This window comes from Triturus cristatus, chromosome 4_2 (assembly GCF_964204655.1).
Source record: "Triturus cristatus chromosome 4_2, aTriCri1.1, whole genome shotgun sequence".
Taxonomy (NCBI): Eukaryota; Metazoa; Chordata; class Amphibia; order Caudata; family Salamandridae; genus Triturus; species Triturus cristatus.
In genome coordinates, this window is record NC_140586.1 from 328,209,363 (window position 1) to 328,229,515 (window position 20,153).

The 20,153-nt window shown below is 44.3% G+C and overlaps 1 pseudogene; it reads right to left on the bottom strand.

Annotated features, from left to right (window-relative positions):
- Positions 1-317: 317 nt before the first annotated feature.
- LOC146833813 (flavin-containing monooxygenase 3-like) overlaps positions 318-20,153 on the bottom strand; it is a 248,842-nt pseudogene continuing 229,006 nt past the window's right edge.

Genomic DNA, 20,153 nt, shown 5'->3' on the forward strand with positions numbered 1-20,153 from the left:
ACATTATAATTTTATTTTTTCCTTGGTTCAATGAAATGTACACAGAATGATAAAATATGCTTTACCTCTGTGCCAAAGAATTGTGCTAAATCACCAGATTTTTAGTGCGAAAATGTAGGGAGCCTGCTTGCACGTTTTCTTTTATAATGTAGGCACCTAATCTTGCAATCACACTTATGGGGCTGGGCCCACTGGAGTATTCACTGAAGTAGTGACAGTAAAAAGGATGGACTTGCTCCTCAGGCCATAGGAAGGTCTAGAGTGTATGGCATGGAAGAGGGATGTCAATCATTCCCTCCCGAGTACACAGTCAACCATTATTCCCACAACAGAAAAACAGCAGCTACAAGAAGTAGCAAGACGAGAACGTGGAGCAATTGGAATATCTTCATGTTGTTAAGACTTGGGCACTGCTCGTGTTCTTGCGGCTCGGTCTGTTCGCTCCCACTGGCCCAGTATTGCTTCCCTGGCACCTTCCCACTTGCCCGGTCCAGTCAGGCGGAGCTGGTAGGGAGTCATGGGCCCAAAGAAAACCTCCCAGGCCAGTCTTGGATCTGTCATGCAGAGGTTGAGAAGGTTCAGCCTTGCTCCGAAGAAGGATGTGAGCTCATCCATGTAGACAATGTAATCAGTTTGTAAAGTGTCAGACAAGCCAAACCTAGAGGTATAAAAGAAAGAATGATATCTCAATAAGGGATAATATTCACAAAGAAAGATACATCTTAGTACATTTGATACATCATTCCTTAGCATACATCTACATAGCTTACAGCTGATAATGGAAGGTCAACTATTTTGGGTTGAAGCACATTTGTATTAGAAGAAGCAGTCTGCTGTTTGTATTTAACTTTATGAATGTTTTATTGTGTAGCCTATATCACAAGTAAATCCTTAAAATAATCTGGGAGAAACGGGGAAACGCCATTTGCTGTTTCTGACAGCTATATTTTGAATCTGCTCTGATCCTGTACTAGACACTTTACCAGAGGCATAATCTTCCTGCACGCCACACTTTAGCACTGTACACCTACTGGGGGCATTCCTAAGCGCAAACTGAGCCAGAGCTGAGCACCATTTCTACTCCGTCTCTCAGGGCCACCTCTGGGTACCATCTTGGATTGGGTGAGCAGTCTAGCGTTGTAAGAGCTGCTCTCAATCACCTTTATAAGGAGACCCATGCTGCTGATGCACCACTGGCGCACCGAAGGCAAGCCTGTCTGTGGTCGCCACGTCTGGACCACACCCAGAGCCAGCGATGCTGCCCGTTCCACCTCCACTCAGGTCGGCTACCTCTCAAGAGAAGCAGTCTTATCCCTGAACCATGCACTCTCACTTTGCCGCATGACCCCCGTACTGAGACTACCCTGGACTATGTGAGCAAGTTCTGTGGTTTCTCCTCCGAAAGACATGAGGACAGCTTAATTATGTCCCCTATGACAACTCACGGAAAAGTGAGCTGCAGAGCCTGCCTTATTAACTGCAGGTCACTCCCCAAACACACCTCTGACATAATGCTCCTACTTTCTTAAAACTCATGGGACTCCATGTTTCTCACTGAAACCTGGCTCCAGCATTGTTCCAATCCAGACCTTGCCTTGGCCATCCCCCCGGGGTATCGGATCCTATGTGCTAACTGGGGTGGTGAGAAAATAGGATGTGGTATTGCCATTATTTACATGGGATGGTTCCACCTCCACACTAGATCATATTGGCAATATTGAGGGTCCATTTTCTGCATCAAACCTACCCCCACACTCTCTTTTGCTGGTCTGCTATTTTTTAAGCCCAGATAAACATGCATGCATATGACCTGAACTGCCCACAAGCCACTCAGTTCATACAGACCCTGGCTGTCTTCAACTTGACTCAACATGTTACCATCCCCACCCACAAGGCAGGCCACACATTTGACCTAATCTTTTCCAACATTACCTGTCTCCAGGCCAGCACCCCTACCCGCTTAGTATGGACGGATCACTTCCTTGTCCCATTTTCTTTCTATGGTCCACATAACCAGATAGAAATCTAGTGCACACCCAAAAGGGAACGAAACTGATGGAATGTATCAAAGGAATACTTCTTGCCACCTCTTCAATTCACTCTCCACACATTTACAGGCAATCCAGATAGTGATGCGAGCCTATTTAACCAATGGATCTCATCAGCACTAGATCCTAATGCACCCCTCAAATTGAACACGGCCATCAGCACCTTGCTTCTTCTACACAAAGAGCACAGAGAAGTCACTGCAAAATACCTGCACGCAGCTGGAGAAAGTACTACTACCCAGAGGCTAAACAGTCTTACAAGCCAGCTCTCAGAAACTTCCACAAACTCATGCGGAATTCCATGAGGGGATATTTTACAGCACGGATTGCGACTGCTGCCAATTCCCCATGAGAAGTGTTTCAATATCATTAAGTCTTTCACCTCCCCGATGTGGTAAAGAGCACCATACTCCTTTCGCATGACCTTTGCACTAGGCTATCAAATATCTTTGATGAAAAAATCCTAAAATTCTACTCTACCTTCCTGGGAACAGCAGGCACAACTGACAATACCTGCCAGTCACTTACCCGTTTCCCCTAATTTGTATTATACCGGAAGACAACTCACTTGTGGAACTAATAAACTGTAAATCGGGTCCCCCACGAAGACCCTTGCCCCCTCAAATTCTTAGTTTGACTTCACACTCTATTAATCCTTATCTTAATATGATCTGGAATGTCTCACTGAAATCTTGCATCTTCCCCACCATATGGAAACAGGCGTTCCTGTTGCCACTCCTAAAAAAGCCAATGCGGACCCTTAGCATGCTCAGCAACTTTAGGCCCATTTTACTACTGCTTGCTCCTCTAAAGATCCTGGAGAAGCTGGCGAATGACTAACTTTCATCCTGTTGAGTCAAACGGCCTGTTACATGACATGTAGTCTGGTTTTCGAGCTGGATACAGAACGGAGACCATGTTACTGGAAGTATCGGAGTCCGTCAGAGGAACTGTGGACTGCGACTCCTCTGCCATGGTGTTTTTGTTAGACCCGTCAGCAACATTCAACACTGTGGCGCATACCACCTTGTTGAATAGGTATGCGTCATGGGCTTTCAGTGAACAGTTCTGTCCTGGATCCAATTCTTCGTGGAAGAGTGCTCCTTGCGGCTTTTTCTCCAACCTTTCTCCTCCGCTTCCAAATCCCTTGTCTGAAGGGTATTTCAGGGCTCCGCACTTAGCATGCTACTCTTTAACCTCTACCTGGCTCCCCTGGCCACTCTCATTGAATCTCGGGGAGTGAAAGTAGAGTCCTATGCAGACGACTTGCAACTGCTGTTCTCGTTCTGAGATCATTCAGAAGTGGCATTTCTCAAAGTCAAAGATTGCCTAAAAGACATTGTCAAATGGATGGATTCAAACTTTTTTAAATTGAATATAGCTAAAGCAGAGGTTAATCTCTTCAACCAAAAGCCCCCTCCCGCAAGCCTGTGGTGGCCGCTTGAACTGAATTCACCCCCAGCCTCATCAGCCAGAAATCTGAGGATCATGTTTGATTCTGATCGCTCCTTTGCCTACCAGATCAGGCAGATTACCATGATGTGCTTCCTGAAGCTCAGATCAGTCAGGGAGCTGATACTCCTGCTTCCAGTTGAGACCCGAAAAACGAATCCACATTGTTGTAACATCTCACCTGGATAATGCAAAGAACCTTTATTTTGGTCTACCAGCTTATCTGATCCAGATGCTTCAGATCATACAGAATGTGGCTGCTAGGCTCATCCGGGTGGTCCCTTTCTGTCATCATATCTAGCTAGCCACATCTGAGACAGCTTCATTGGTTTACTGTAGCAAAAAAAATCAAGTTCAAAGCTTTCACCCTACCGATCAAAGCCCTTGCAGACAAAGGCTCTCGATACCTGAGAAATAGACGTGGTCGGTATCAACAGGAGAGATCACTGAGATCGAACCACCACTGACTTATAAACGTTCCCAGGTTTTCCAAAGTGCATCAGGGTGGGAGATCCTTCGCAGTATTGACCGCAAAACTCTGGAATGCCATTCTACTCAACCTCTGCATGGTCAAGTCCAAGAGCCACTTCAGGAAAGAACTAAAAACCTGGCTATTGATCAAAACTAGTTTTGACAGACCGGAACTGTTCTCAGTCCCTGCTTTGAGCACCAGGACACATCCTCTGAAGCAGCCGAGGGATGTACAAATCCCAGTGATTGATTGATTGAACTGAAGCAACATGCATATGGGGCAGGGCATAGTTCATCAAAAGATGATTACTACTATTGTTAAAATCAGTGGACAAAATAAATTGAAAAGAATTGGCTCCAGATAATGGAAATTGTTAATGTAGTTGAGCAGAAGAAAAATCCAAGTGAAAGTCTTGTGCTAGGAGCTAGACTGGAAGCAAAACTATGATACCTAACTTTATGGTCTTCTAATATACTTATGTGAAATTATTGGTTTATATGATTACACTTGGTTGTTGCAAGCAAGATCTAGATTATTCGGTGCCCAAACCTTGGCTGCCTGCAAGCTGGGAAATCAGTCAAGAACAGAGTAGGATTGGGATCATAACTAGGCATTCCCAAAAAAAGTGGGCCACATTCCTAAATCTTCCCTTTCATGGAATCACCATTTAGTTAGTCTCATTGGACTCATTTGTTACAGAAATGTTTGATAAATTAAATATTTTAAAGCTTATAGAGTAGGTAACACTGGGACAACTAGAAGCACTGCATTTTAGATGTGCGGGCTAGGGGAAATTAAATGGTCCAAGTGCCACAACACATAAAGCAAGGGCTGCCTTCATTCAGCTAAAGAAGATCTGGACTCCAAGGACTTAATGGTGTAAACCAAGATCATGCTTTTTAACACCAAAGTAAAATCGGTCCTTCTGTATGGAGCAGAAACTTGGACGATAATAGTGACCACCACCAACAAAGTCCAGACCTTCATTAACACCTGTTTGAAGAAAATCCTCCAAATCCGCTGGCAAAACACCATCTGCAGCAAAGACCTAGTGCAGTATACTTTCCAACTCCCTGCTCAGGAAGAAATCATGAAAAGACGCTGGCGGTGGATAGGTCACATCATCTGCAAGCCCACATTGAACACCACTAAGCAAGCCCTGACCTGTAACCCTCAAGGGAAAAGGGAAAGAGGAAGGACAAGAAACATTTGGCAGCGAGGCCCCGAGACTGACTGCAAGGAGATGGGTTACACCTAGAGTCATATTGAAAGAAAAGAAGCCCAGGACAGAAATGGCTGGCGAGTCCTGGTTTATGACCCATACCTTTGTAGGGATAGTAGGCAAAAGTAAGTAAGTAAGTAAGTAAGGGCCATACACCTGATCAGGCTAGAGCTGCTGTCTGTTTTTTTACTGACATGACTGGTATTTTAATGTCATGGACGGTACGAAACTGTATCAAATCACCCAACGCCGGTATTTTTTCCTCTGACCCTTATGTACTTTAAACAATAAACATAAGGCAAAACACTCTAAAATGTGTTCTAAAGCTGCCTAAATGATACATGACTGACAATTAAACAAAAAAGGCAGAAAATAAATGTTAAAAAGGAATAGAGACATTTGCATAACAAGTCTTCTTTAATTATCATGTTCCGGCCTTTGCAGAATCTGGCTGGTTATTTTTTTACTGTTTATTTTTTGGGTAGTTTTATAGAGTGTGAACTTGCTGCAAAGGCATTGGAGCAATCTACATGCACACCAGTTACATTACAGAAGATCAAATTCATTTTTAGGTTTTGCCTGCACAGCGCTTGTGTTGTGTGCTTGAGAAATCTATTGTATTTAATATAAATTGTAAAAGGGGCTTACATCCTGCCCTTACTTATAATTTTGTTTGTGTGCTTCATCCACTTTTGTGGAACTTCTGCTACGTGCGCTAAGGAGGATTCATGCTCCCACGCAATTCCTTTGCCCTGAAGTTTATTGAGCTTCGGTGTAATGAAGCTAAGTACATGAGGGCGCACTATAATGTAGATTTTCCTAGTATATTATGACGGAAAGTCTTAATTTTATTAAAGACACGGAGGCGAGTATTATGCTTTCTATTCTTGCATTTATTAGCATAGCAGCAAGATAAGAGCTAGAACTACAGATCCCAGAGGGCCAATCAGGATGCAGGCCAATGGGGACTAAAGAAATATCAACCTTACAACCAATGGGCACTGCACCCAGGCGTTAACGTCACATCTGACCGCGAGCAGTCCTCTTTTTGCTTGTGAGCAGATCTGATAGAGTTCATGAACAAAGGAACAATTGAGAAAACAATAGAAACAGCTAAAGTCCAAGAAAAAACATGTTGATCAAAATTTAGCCAAGTCTCTCGAACCACCGGGGATCCAATGGAAGTAGAACAGGAAGAGTCCAAAACACCAGGAATTGGAGTGAGAACCAGAGAACTGCTGTCATCACGAAGACGCAGGAGGCAACGCTGGAGCCGCTGTAGGGAGGGAAAGCACACATGTTAGAAGTGTAGCGGCTGGATAATACTCGCCTCAGTTTCTTTTATAAAATTAAGACTTTCCGTCATAATATACTAGGAAAATCTACATTTTATGGCAAGACCGGAGGCTCCTATTATACTTGTTTAAAGCATATCAATAACTAAAGAAGAAGCAGTAACAACAGGTTTACAATAAAACATGCGAAACACATTGTCATTAGACCAGTCTGCGGATCTCAGGATGTCCTCTAAACGAGAGCCAGCCCAAAAGGCCTTGGAGGCCATGGCTCCCCTGGAGGAATGGCCTCCGAAAACGGAGGTATCGATGCCAGCTAGGGACATAACCCAACGGACCCAATGGGCTAAGGTAACAGAGGAAACGGGAAGATGAGGTTTGCGGAAGGAAATGAGGAGTTGAGAATTAGAGGACGTCCTGAGAACCCGTGTTTTTTGTTCATAGACCTTAAGGCATTGACCTACACATAGTTTAGGATGGGAAGGAAAATAAGGGTAAAACACTGAATTCAAGTTTGTCTTTGTTCGTCTATTTCTGTGAAACAAAACCCCCGTAGGGGAAAACTGATGAGAAGAGATATCCAAGGCTTTGACATCTGAAACACGTTTGATGGAAATTAAACACAAAAGCATGGTAAGCTTGGCAGATAACATTTTGAGAGAGAGAACAGAATTATCAGGCCAATCAGAAAACAAGTTAAGCACCACATTAACATCCCATAAAGTAGAATACTTAGCCAACGGAGGTTTGGAAAAACGAACTCCTCGCAGCAGTCTGCAAACCAAGGAGTGCGCGCCAATGGGTTTGCCATCAATCGGGGTATGGTTCAGAGAAATGGCTGATCGATACAGATTAATTGTCCTGTAGGACTTACCTGCACTGGCCTCTGAGGCCAAACAATTAATCACAAAATTCACAGGGGCTGAAAAGGGATCGAGATGCCTCTCCAGACACCAGCCTGCCCATAAAGACCAAGCGGAGGTACCTGGGGCCCAGGCCTTACTGATGAAGAGAGAAGCCTCCTGCGAAATGAGGAGGTCAGGAGGGAGAGGCTGGAAACCTTCCAAGCAGACAGTACCAGAGTGTTGTCCAGGATGAGACTGTGCGGGTGGCCCAAGGGATTCTGGAGTAAGTCCTTGCGCGCAGGGAGGAGAACCGGAAAATCCACCGCCATTTCCAGAAGGGACGGGAACCAAATCTGGGATTGCCAAAAGAGGACCACTAGGACCAGGGAGGTCAACTGGTGACGGACCTGGGACAACACTCTGTTGATCATTGGAAACGGAGGAACGGCGTAATTGAGATGGAGGGACCAATCCTGCAAGAACGCATCCGTAGCTAGGGCGGAAGGATCCGGACACCAACTGAAGAAACGAGGTAATTGGGTGTTGTGGCGAGAAGCAAAGAGATCGGTGTGAAAAGGGCCCCATCTTTGAGAGGGGGATTGGAAAACGGATGGAAGCAGCTTCCAATCGCTGGAATCTCGTAGATAGCGGAAATGCCAATCTGCTGCCGAGTTTAGATCCCCCGGGAGATATTCTGCTGTGAGTGATAGCTTGTTGGAGAGGCAGTACTCCCAAATACTTTTTGCTAACTCCGCTAGAGGTTGGATTTGCATCTCTAAACAATTGATGTGCAATTTCGACTCCTCGCGATGTGGAAATATGGATTTTTATGATCAGTTATGTCCCCTATCTTGGACCCCAACGGTTCTATGTGCATGTTACAAGTACATGTATGTTCCCTCCAGTTCCAGTTTCTAAGACGCAAACACATGTGCGTCCACCGTCAACATGTCCTCTGTCAGATCTGCCATGAATGGGCTGGATATTCGATTCCTAAGTAAGAAAGGCCACCGACTTTATATGGCTCAGTTACTCCATTTTGCAGTTCAGGCGAGTAGGCCCTGATTCTGCCATCAAGCCTTTCCTTTTTCTCTGCCTTTGACAGCTTCAGCTTGAACTCGCATCTGTATCCATGAACTTTGTCCTACTCCCTGTGCGGCTAACGGTGCCTGCCTCGGCCGGTTTCGCCTGCCTGCCAAGAAACCGTATTTCACCTTCGAATTATTTACTTCGCTCCTCAGCCGATGCATTCCTGTCTAGTAGTTTAGGTAAACATTTCCTTCAGCTACCGAGCAAAAGGCCCGGCCTCTCTGTCCTCATGCAAGTAATTCATAGCCCCGTTACCATGGAAAGTTTCTGCCTCTTGCATCTCATATAGACACTTAGACGCTTGTACACGCACATACAGTCAGTATAGAATAGATTCTGTCCGAGAGTCCTTCCTTTGTGGATAACATAAGTTCTTTAAACATAGGATGTTAGATATGATTTGGGATTAGGTTGACGTGACCCCCCAGACTTCTTGTCTCCACATGTAGAGCTAAATGTCAAGTCCCCGTCACCCCCTAGCTGCACGTCAATCACACGTCATGCAGCTGCGCGCGCATCTATGCCAAGTATTATCTTATAGATCCACCTATATATGACATCATATAACCTCATAACCAATTATGTTTCTTTTTACTCCTCATTACGCCCATTTTTGGTTACGCATGTAAATTGTCACTTTTCTTATCAATTGTTACGCCTTCTGCATTTGTTTCATTGTAATGTACATTCTATAAAAATGACTGACTGTCAATAAAATATTGTACTTCACTTCCTGAACCCCCGTGGTGACGGAACATGAAGGCCGCGACTCGAGTCGGCCATTTTTGAATAAAGCCCATTCAGAAACCTCTTATACCACGGATTCTGCCTCTTATTTCACTGAGCTGTTTTATTTAGATTCCGTATTAAATTCAGTCCCGGTAATAAAATATTTACCACATGATTGGCGCCCGAACAGGGACACTTTCTCATCTCACGCGCCGGTGGTGCGTTGCAGGCCCGGTCTCCTGCCACAGCTGGACGGACCATAACGCGTACCAGCAGGATTTCCTGTAGCTCCCTCCGGTCAAGCGGGGGCGACTGAGGCTGCGATCAACCCAGACGAGGCGGTGAGAAGTGCGAAGTATCCCGACCAGAGCCTAGCAGAGAGAGAGCAAGATCCGAGGTATACAGAGGCCCACCAGATTTCGAAGTCCCGACGTTCAGAGAGTTCGATGTCCGCAGTATCGAGTCCAGTCCAGTCCCATTTCGAGGCCTTCCGTTCCGAGCTACCCGGTGAGTACCATTGCTGGGGAGGCGTTCTGACGTGCACTTAGGTTGTGCCGGTCAAGACGGATTTGGGTACACAAATCCGGTCTGCACTGTTTCAGCAGTGTATCTGTACTGTTTAGCAGTATATCAAGTATTCCGAAGTATCTAGTTATTGTCAAGAATTCTGCTTGGTGATTAGTTATGCAGACGATCATCATTGTTGGTCATTTTAAAGGTTAAAAATGTTTAATGTTTAAAGTGTTAAACGTCTTGCATATTGTGGTATGAATGATTGTTCATTGTTGTATTTTTGTACTAAGTGTGTTCAAGTTCAAGTATCAGATCAGTTGTCAATATGCCGCTCTTTTCGAAGTTAAGACAGATCACTACGAGAAAAGGGGTACTTGAAGAAGCAGTTCCTATTCCTCCTAGGGACACTCCAGGGCACTTCATGTATCACAAACATGGCTTAGATGCCATATTATTTCTTGATTTATGGGTGGACTACACCAAAGAATTACCAGAAAGTCAGAGATGGCCCGTAGCTGGGACCTGGGATGCAGAATGTATTATGAAAGTAGAAGAAGAGTTGTGGAAGAGGAAAGCTAGACAGTCACAGAAAGACGCTGTTGAGTTATGGCGTAAAGAATCGCATAGACGTACCGAGAAAGCGCTAAGACAGGAAGAGAGAAGTAAAGAAAGTGCAAATAAAATCCGAGAAAGTTTATTGATTGAAGAGGGTACACGAGTAAAAGCAGAGCAAGCCGATAGGCAAAGAAATGCCCTTATGAAAGGTATGTATCCCCTTCTGGCCGAAGGATTACCTAAGGCTACTACGGAGATACCAAAAGACTTGCCACCCCCATTGTTTCCAATAAAAGTACATCCTAAAGGACATCCCAGAACCGCAGAAGATGTTTTTCTTTCCTCGTATTTAGATGACGCAGCTCCCGAGTATGCTAACCCCGCACCACATAGACCGTCTGCTGGGGGGGCTCAACGTCAAGATCAGGTATCTGTCTCTGTGCAACAACAAACTCCGACACAAGCTTCGGCAAGCACATCTGTTTCCGCATCTGTCTCCGCAGCCGATTCTACAGTTGTGTCCACACCTGTAGTTGCTGTAGCACGTTCAACGAATCCTTTCGCGCCCAGTACCCCAGATGGGGCTACCGGAGGTGCTACTAGCATTTATTCTACGCCACCCCGAATAAGTAAACTTACTTTTCAAGAACCAGTACATACACGTACGCCCAAACTTATAAATACTCGCATGCTTAAGGACCTTTTAGTAGATTGTAGATATGACCCGGTGCCCGGCAAAGAGGATGAAATGGTCATGGCATCATTACGTATCAGAAGAGCTGCAGGGTTTTTAGGGAAGCTACCAGGAATGGCTATGCACCTGGATAACATATATCATTTCGTCCAAACAGGGAGAGATCCTGAATGCATTAACAGAGCTATGGAATATCAGAAAGTGGAGATACAGGGGGAATTGCTACGCTTTCTCGTAAATTGTGTGATCAGAAATCAAGACCGACCGGGGGTGGACCCGGAAATAATGCAAACTCTTACGAGATGGAGTCAGAATATATCAGACGGAAGACATGATAAACAAGGAAGTATAGTAGCCATGTGTCGAAAAATAAGGAAAGAAATAGAACGTATACATGAAGAGAGATTGGAGACAGACGAGTTTGAACAAAACGAGGTGCCCGAATCAGGGGATCCCGTAAGACAGTCAGATACCATAGCCTATGTAGGTAGAGGAAGGTCCTGCAATAATACTAGATGTTTTACTGATCCGATTCATTCGATATGTCCAGATAATAACAGAACTGACAAAATACTGCGAGAACGAAGGGGTTACCACCTCCTCGATTCTATGGATGAGCAAGAATTAGCTAGGTCCGCCGTTCATTGGATTGATAGTCCCGGAAAATATGGTGATGACATAGTAGCACAGACGTTTTTGAACCTCAGTCCAGATGAACAGCGTTTAGCTGGAATTTACATGATTCAGCAACTTCTTATATTATATAAGAACCAACATTCCGATCCTGGTCCTTTACCTGACATATTAACTGAATTACTCACGAATAGATGGAAAGGTTCAGGTAATAAGTTAATCAAAGAAATACTCGTATCCAGAAAGCAGTACATTCTTTTTGTAAGCCCAGATCCTTTCTCGCTGCCTCACAAGGAAAGAACGCCGTATTACATGGATAGACAGAATCCTTTACGAGAAGTGCACCCAATAAAAGGCGAGGATAATCAGTTTCACCGTGTATTTGTATATACACCCATATCTAAAATGGAATTGTTGGAAATGAAAAAGGTGGTACCCAGTCACGACAAGGATCCAGCGGGTTTCCACCGAGAAATTAAAGACATGTTACTGATGGGAGAGTATACCTATCCTGACATTATGACGATATTAAAGGTGCTAATGCCTGCTGGCATTTATGAAAAACTTAAGGAAAAAGAGTGGGAAGTGGGGGACCAAAAGATAGACTGGACAGCATTAGAAACCGAAGAAAGAGGTCGAACTGCAGGTTCAGGGCTTGGGGATAAAGTTAAAGCACTACCAGGTTTGCTAGTACAGGTACTGCCACGTTTATTAGCTACGAAAAAGGAAGATTGGGGTGCAATCTCAGCCTGTAAACAGAAACAAGATGAAGATACTAGTGATTTCTATGCCCGATTTGAAAAATGTTTTGGTATAAATAGTGGGATAAAAGCAAATAGTGAGTCATATCCACATTTATTCGTGACAAAATTAGTGGAAAATTCCTTGCCTCAAGTGAAGAATAGAGTATTGAAATTCGAGAGTACATGGCAGGGTAACACTCCGTCACAAATGTTGCAAATGTTACAGTATCATCACAATAGAATTAGAGATGAACAAGAACACGAACAAAGACGTATGAAGGACACTAAAATGAAAATGCTAGTTTCCCAGACAGTACCAGCGGATGGTCACAAAAAGGGTGTGACACATTCCGGAGATTCAGCAGTTCCTATAAAAGGAACATGCAATTACTGCAAACAACTAGGTCATTATGTACACGATTGTCCAGTCCTGAAGCGTAATATAGCTGTAGGTATTGCAAAAGAAAGACCACGGCCACTCAGACAAGATCAGAATGAACAAGGAGCTCCGCAGCATGCACAGGCCATGCCAGCCGCACAACAGCCAATACAGTTTGTGCCAGCTGCACCACCGTTGCCTGTTGCTGCCACACAAACAACAACACGACAAATGTATCAGACCGCACAGTATGAATATCCTGAGTATCAGCGTTACGCATGAAAAAGCCTAGAGAGGGAAGTTGACTTACCCCTTATTGAAATCCCAGTAGATCAAGAAGGACCTTATGTGCACAGTGAATTATTAGGTCAAGACAGAAAATTCTTACTTGATACAGGGGCAAGTCGAACAACAATAAAACGTAGTGAAGTTCCAGGGGCACCCCTCTCAGGCTCTCAAAATGTTTCCCTTGGTTTTTCAGGAAAACCTATTGTTAATGAAGTATCACAGCCACTTCCACTTACGATTGGTCCCTTGACACGAACTACAGATTTATTGCTTACCAAATCATGCCCAGAAAACTTGTTAGGTATAAAGACATTGAAAGCCCTAGGGGCTATTATATGTTGTTCTCCGGAAGGAGTAAGATTGTTTTTACGAGATTTCAAAGGTCACTATGTATCCAGAGACATGGATCACCGATTACAGACTTTACCCGCACATTTATGGGCACAAGGCCCTACTGATGTTGGTTGCATGAACATTACACCATATCGAGTCACACTGAAGGCAGGAGTGGTACTGCCACGAATGCGACAATACAAGTTACCACCAGATGCTGTAGTGGCTTTACTGAAAATCATTGATGAGCTCATTGCCCAAGGAGTGGTTGTGGAAACCGACTCCAATGTATGTAATTCCCCGATAATTCCGATTCTTAAACGAACTGATCCGAAGGCCCCGCCAGTATATCGACTGGTTATTGATCTGCGCGAACTAAACAAATGCATTGTGCCACAGTTTCCTGTGGTCCCCGATATCTCATCATTACTGACAGCCATTGATTCACAAGCTACGTTCTTTACAGTAATTGATCTCAAGAATGCCTTTTTCAGTGTCCCAATAGATCCGGAGAGCCAATATCTGTTCGGATTTAGTTTAAATGGACGAAGCTTTAAATTCACCCGCGCTCCTCAAGGATTCACAGAAAGCCCCAGCATCTATAGCCAAGCACTGAAACGAGAACTTGACAGTATACACATGCCAGCTTGCACTGCCTTGCTTCAATATGTCGATGATCTGCTGATCACTGCCCGAAGCGAACCAGAATGTGAAAAAGCATCACTGACGGTTTTACAATTTCTAGCCGAAAAGGGGCACAAGGTATCGCCTTCTAAGCTGCAATTCTGTGTACAGCGAGTTGTTTATCTTGGTCACTCGCTGTCCAAGGAGGGAAGGCAGCTCACACCCGATCGCATTCAGTTAATTGCTAACATGCCAATACCCCAGACACAAAAGGAGGTGCGGGCTTTTATAGGCCTCACTTCATATTGCAGGCAGTGGATCCCTCAATATGCATTTCTAGCAAAACCACTCATTCAGTTGACAACACAGGAGGCGGCCATATCGGCTGTCCTCCCTTGGACTCAGGAACATACACTAGCTTTTGAAAGCTTGAAGAAAGCTCTATGTCAAGCACCTGTTTTAGCGACACCATGTTACTATAAACATTTTACACTCTTTGTTACAGAACGTGAAGGTACTGCCTTGTCAGTGCTCACTCAGGAACAAGCAGGATCACGCAAGCCATGTGCTTATTTCTCTAGTACATTAGATCCCGTAGCTCAGGCTTTGCCTGCATGCCTGAAATCAGTGGCAGCAACAGCTTTAGCAATCAGACAAAGCGATGCCATAGTGTTAGGACATCCGTTGACAGTACAAGTACCACACGCAGTAGAGGTTCTTGTAAACCGAACGCAAACACAACACTTGACCATAGCAAGACTTACAGGGTATGAACTGACATTGTTTCAGCCACATATAGAAATCCGACGTTGTAATACATTGAATCCTGCCACACTTTTACCTGTAATAGGAACAGACCCACTAGCTCATGATTGTGTTGAAGTTATTACAATAACAACGAAACCCAGACAAGACTTGACAGACGTTCCATTGCTAGATCCAGACCTGACGTTGTATGTAGATGGATCATGTATGAGGACAGGTACAGGAGATTTAGTGGCCGCGTATGCAGTCACGACAGATACTGAAGTCATCGAAACAAACTGTATAGATACTTTGTCAGCTCAAGCAGCAGAGCTTATTGCTCTGACACAAGCCTGTATTCAAGCCACAAGTAAGAAAGTTAACATATACACTGATTCACGTTATGCATTCGGAGTTGTACATGACTTCGGGGTGCTTTGGCGAGAGAGAGGTTATTTAACTTCTCATGGCACCCACATTCAGCACGGGTCCCTCATTCATGCTCTGTTAGACGCAATTCATCTGCCCACTGCTATATCGATTATGAAATGCAAAGCACATACGAAAGTCACTGATATCATTTCTCAAGGCAATGATTTAGCTGACAGAACAGCTAAACAGACTGCTCAGACTCGCACATCCGACATGACAAAGCCAATAGTCCAGACACCAACACATTGTATGACGATTAAGGATCCCGCACTTGACATAATTGACATACAGACACATGCTACCGCAGACGAATTAAAGAAATGGACGGAATTAGGAGGGATCCAAACGGACCAGGGATGGATGACGAAGGAGAAATCTGTATGGTTCCTTCCTGATTCTATGGTCCAGGCTATCATAACTACAATTCATAGTCCGGCACACTTAGGGGAGAAAGCTGTGCTAGACAGCATTCAACACATTTGGTTCAACAAACATTTACGAGCAGCAGCTAAGCAAAAAGTCCGTACCTGTATGATATGTTGTCAGTTTAACCCAGGAAAAAGCATCCCCGTAGAGCAGGGTGGATTTCAGCCTCCTGATCACCCTTTTGAAGTCCTCCAGATGGATTATATCCAGATGGAACGATGTCGAGGATTCAAATATGTTCTCGTAGTTGTCTGTGCTCTTTCCCGTTGGACCGAAGCCTACCCAGTATCAGATTACACTGCCCCGACTACTGCCAAACAGCTAGTTCGAGAATTCTTCCCACGGTACGGGTTACCACGTGTTGTCTATTCAGATAACGGCCAGCCCTTCTCATCCGAACTGATGAAACATGTTTCACTCTTGCTAGGATATCAGTGGAAGTTTCATTGTGTCCGACACCCCGAGGCAGCAGGTCTCGTGGAACGACATAATCAAACTCTGAAAATCAGATTGTCCAAAATATGTAGGGAAAAAGGGGTTGATTGGGTAGTAGCCTTACCAGTTGCACTCTTTTACATGAGAATGGTAGCACACTCTCGAACAGGGCTATCCCCTTATGAGGTGATCTTTGGAAGACCACCTAATATGTGGGGGACGCCTATACCACGTAAAATAACTGATGTTGACTGTAATATGCTGACAGATTACCTGGCTTCCTTGATGTCTGCACTACAATTTTGTCGTTCACAGGTAGCTGCAGCCTTTCCCGACAATACTGAGGTGAAACCCCATGACGTAGTTCCGGGGGACCTTGTGCTTGTAAGAAATTTCGACCGAAAGACTCAGCTGGAGCCCAGGTGGAAGACACCCAAGTTGGTCTTGCTGACCACAAGGACAGCCGTGAAGATCGAGGGCAGGAAAGGATGGGTGCATTCAAGTCATATCAAGAAATTTCATGGACTTCCTTCAGATGTAAACAGCCCACCTCGTGTGTCCTCACCTATTGACTCAAAACTACCTTTGGCTGAGGCTACCAGTAAAGAACTCTATAAATTAAAACTTAGGCCCAAACCGTCGGACGATTTGATTGTTTAAGTCCTCTCCAAGGTGAAGCGGTTGAATCTGTCTCCGACATGTATCCCTTAGACCTGAATCATGGAAAATCGCGAAAACTGTTGAAACGACATGCGTATTGTAAATCACTGCGTAGCCACTGTATAGTGACGTTATTAATTTTGTTTTTCTTGAGTTTTATAATAATCACTGCAAGTATATTGTTGCATATATATTATCCTATTTCTAAACATGTTTTTAATATAACTGATGAACATTCTTTTAGTGACCTACCTCCGCATGAATTGTCCTATAGACTTGCGCTGCGCAATAATACTTTCATTAGTATGTTGCATCATTCCCATCAGACTAGTAATGCCACTAATTGTTGGGTGTGTGGCCGACTCCCTCCCTATCAGAATTTTAAGGGAGTTTTGCCTTTCTTTCCACATCCATTTACACATAATGGCTCCTGTGGAGCATGGTTTAGTTTAATCAATTCCATAGACTCAGACACAGCAGTTTACCAAGATCATTGGGTATGGGGAAACCTGAACCTAGTTTTACTCAAGGTCTGCTACCCTGACAAGGAGGGTCGCCCCAAAAGAACAGGAACTGATCTAGAAAATGAAGTATATGGATTAGGTAATTTTACACCTAATCTCATGATTCTGAATGTCGAATCCGAAGTTGAACTAATTTTGCCCACCATGTCAGTATTCCCAGTAAAGGGTGAATTATGTGTAAGAAAAAGTGGTTCCATACATATGGGCCATAGTAAATGCACTACTATAGTAGAATTCAGTGATCAAGGCAAATCTTCATTTAGAGCTCCTCGCCATTCCTACTTTGTATGTGGTCAGACTGCATATATGCGTTTACCTCTAGATTGGGATGGTACCTGCTACATTGCATTCCTTCTGCCACCTGTTTTCCTAGCTCCTCCTGATTATTACAGAAATATTCATTTAGTACACAATAGAGAGCGGAGAGATCTCCCAATTGTCGATTATACTGAGACGGCATGGGACAAGTATGTAGATTTCAATAAAGGCATCTTTCCCTATATAGGTACAATTTCAAATAGTAAGCTGATACGTAGATTAACTAAGACTCTTGAAGCTGTAGTGAATGAAACTATTGCCGCCCTAGGCAACTTGACAGAGGAGCAATCTGCAATGAGGATTGTTGTTCTTCAAAATCGTCTTGTCCTTGACGTCATCCTGGCCGATAGGGGCGGAGCTTGTAGGGTCATCGGATCAAGCTGCTGCGTATTCATACCAGAAAATTCGCCATCTGTATATAAAGCTATAACCCGCCTTCATAAGATTGTGAGCCAGATACACGAGAGTCCAGGCACTTGGACTTGGTCCGGGTGGTTTTGGAGTGTGATATCAGCCTGGGGATGGAGAGTTCTATCCTTCCTAGGTATTGGCCTTCTTATACTATTCAGTTGCTGCTTATGCCTGCAATGTGGACCAGCGATTTGTGGCCTGTGTGCCACATCGTGTATTCCACATCAAGGTTTTCACTCAAGATCCCGGAAGAAGAAAGAAGAAGAAATGATGCTCCATGAACTAATCGATGGATTAATGAAGATTGATGTCTCTTGATGGGCAAGTAGGGGACAAGGAGGGAATGTGGAAATATGGATTTTTATGATCAGTTATGTCCCCTATCTTGGACCCCAACGGTTCTATGTGCATGTTACAAGTACATGTATGTTCCCTCCAGTTCCAGTTTCTAAGACGCAAACACATGTGCGTCCACCGTCAACATGTCCTCTGTCAGATCCGCCATGAATGGGCTGGATATTCGATTCCTAAGTAAGAAAGGCCACCGACTTTATATGGCTCAGTTACTCCATTTTGCAGTTCAGGCGAGTAGGCCCTGATTCTGCCATCAAGCCTTTCCTTTTTCTCTGCCTTTGACAGCTTCAGCTTGAACTCGCATCTGTATCCATGAACTTTGTCCTACTCCCTGTGCGGCTAACGGTGCCTGCCTCGGCCGGTTTCGCCTGCCTGCCAAGAAACCGTATTTCACCTTCGAATTATCTACTTCGCTCCTCAGCCGATGCATTCCTGTCTAGTAGTTTAGGTAAACATTTCCTTCAGCTACCGAGCAAAAGGCCCGGCCTCTCTGTCCTCATGCAAGTAATTCATAGCCCCGTTACCATGGAAAGTTTCTGCCTCTTGCATCTCATATAGACACTTAGACGCTTGTACACGCACACACAGTCAGTATAGAATAGATTCTGTCCGAGAGTCCTTCCTTTGTGGATAACATAAGTTCTTTAAACATAGGATGTTAGATATGATTTGGGATTAGGTTGACGTGACCCCCCAGACTTCTTGTCTCCACATGTAGAGCTAAATGTCAAGTCCCCGTCACCCCCTAGCTGCACGTCAATCACACGTCATGCAGCTGCGCGCGCATCTATGCCAAGTATTATCTTATAGATCCACCTATATATGACATCATATAACCTCATAACCAATTATGTTTCTTTTTACTCCTCATTACGCCCATTTTTGGTTACGCATGTAAATTGTCACTTTTCTTATCAATTGTTACGCCTTCTGCATTTGTTTCATTGTAATGTACATTCTATAAAAATGACTGACTGTCAATAAAATATTGTACTTCACTTCCTGAACCCCCGTGGTGACGGAACATGAAGGCCGCGACTCGAGTCGGCCATTTTTGAATAAAGCCCATTCAGAAACCTCTTATACCACGGATTCTGCCTCTTATTTCACTGAGCTGTTTTATTTAGATTCCGTATTAAATTCAGTCCCGGTAATAAAATATTTACCACAGCGAGACCATGAACTGTCAGTCGAAATTGGACCACAACGGGCGCCCCAACCCAACAGGCTTGCATCGGATTCTAACACAAGATCTGGGGCTGAAGCGAAGATGGTCCGCCCGTTCCAAGCATCTAAATAGTCGATCCACCACTGAAGTTCGATGCGGGACTCTGGATCTAAAGTAATGAGACGAAGATGTAGAATTTTTAAACATTGCAAGGCACGATAATGCAGAGGACCTGAAAAGATGGCTTGGATGGAAGCGGATAGCAGACCAACGATCCTTGCCAGGGAGCGGAGAGAAATAAGAGAGGCGCGAAGAACCTGGAAAATCTCCGACTTCATGGTCGCAACTTATGATTGGGGAAGAAGAAGAGAAGCTGTGGAAGAGTCCACGAGAAAGCCCAAGAACTAGATGCTTTGAGAGGGAAGAAGCATTGACTTTTCGGAGTTGATCAGGAAACTTAGATTCAAGAGATATGCGTCTTGTAAATCCAACCGCACCCTCCAGTCGTTCGGACGGAGAGTATCCCGTCAGTGGATGATCGTTTCCATTTTGAAGTGGCGATATACCACAAACTGATTGAACCACTTCAGATTTATAACTGGACGCATCTTTTTGTTCTTCTTTTGGACAAGGAAAAGCGAGCTGAGAAACCCTGTTGAATCTAAGGGAGCTACTTGGATGGCCCGTTTTTGGAGAAGGGATTGGATTTCCAGAGTGACGAGATGAGAAACTTCTGTTGAAAAAAGCAGAGGAGGAGGGAACCCATG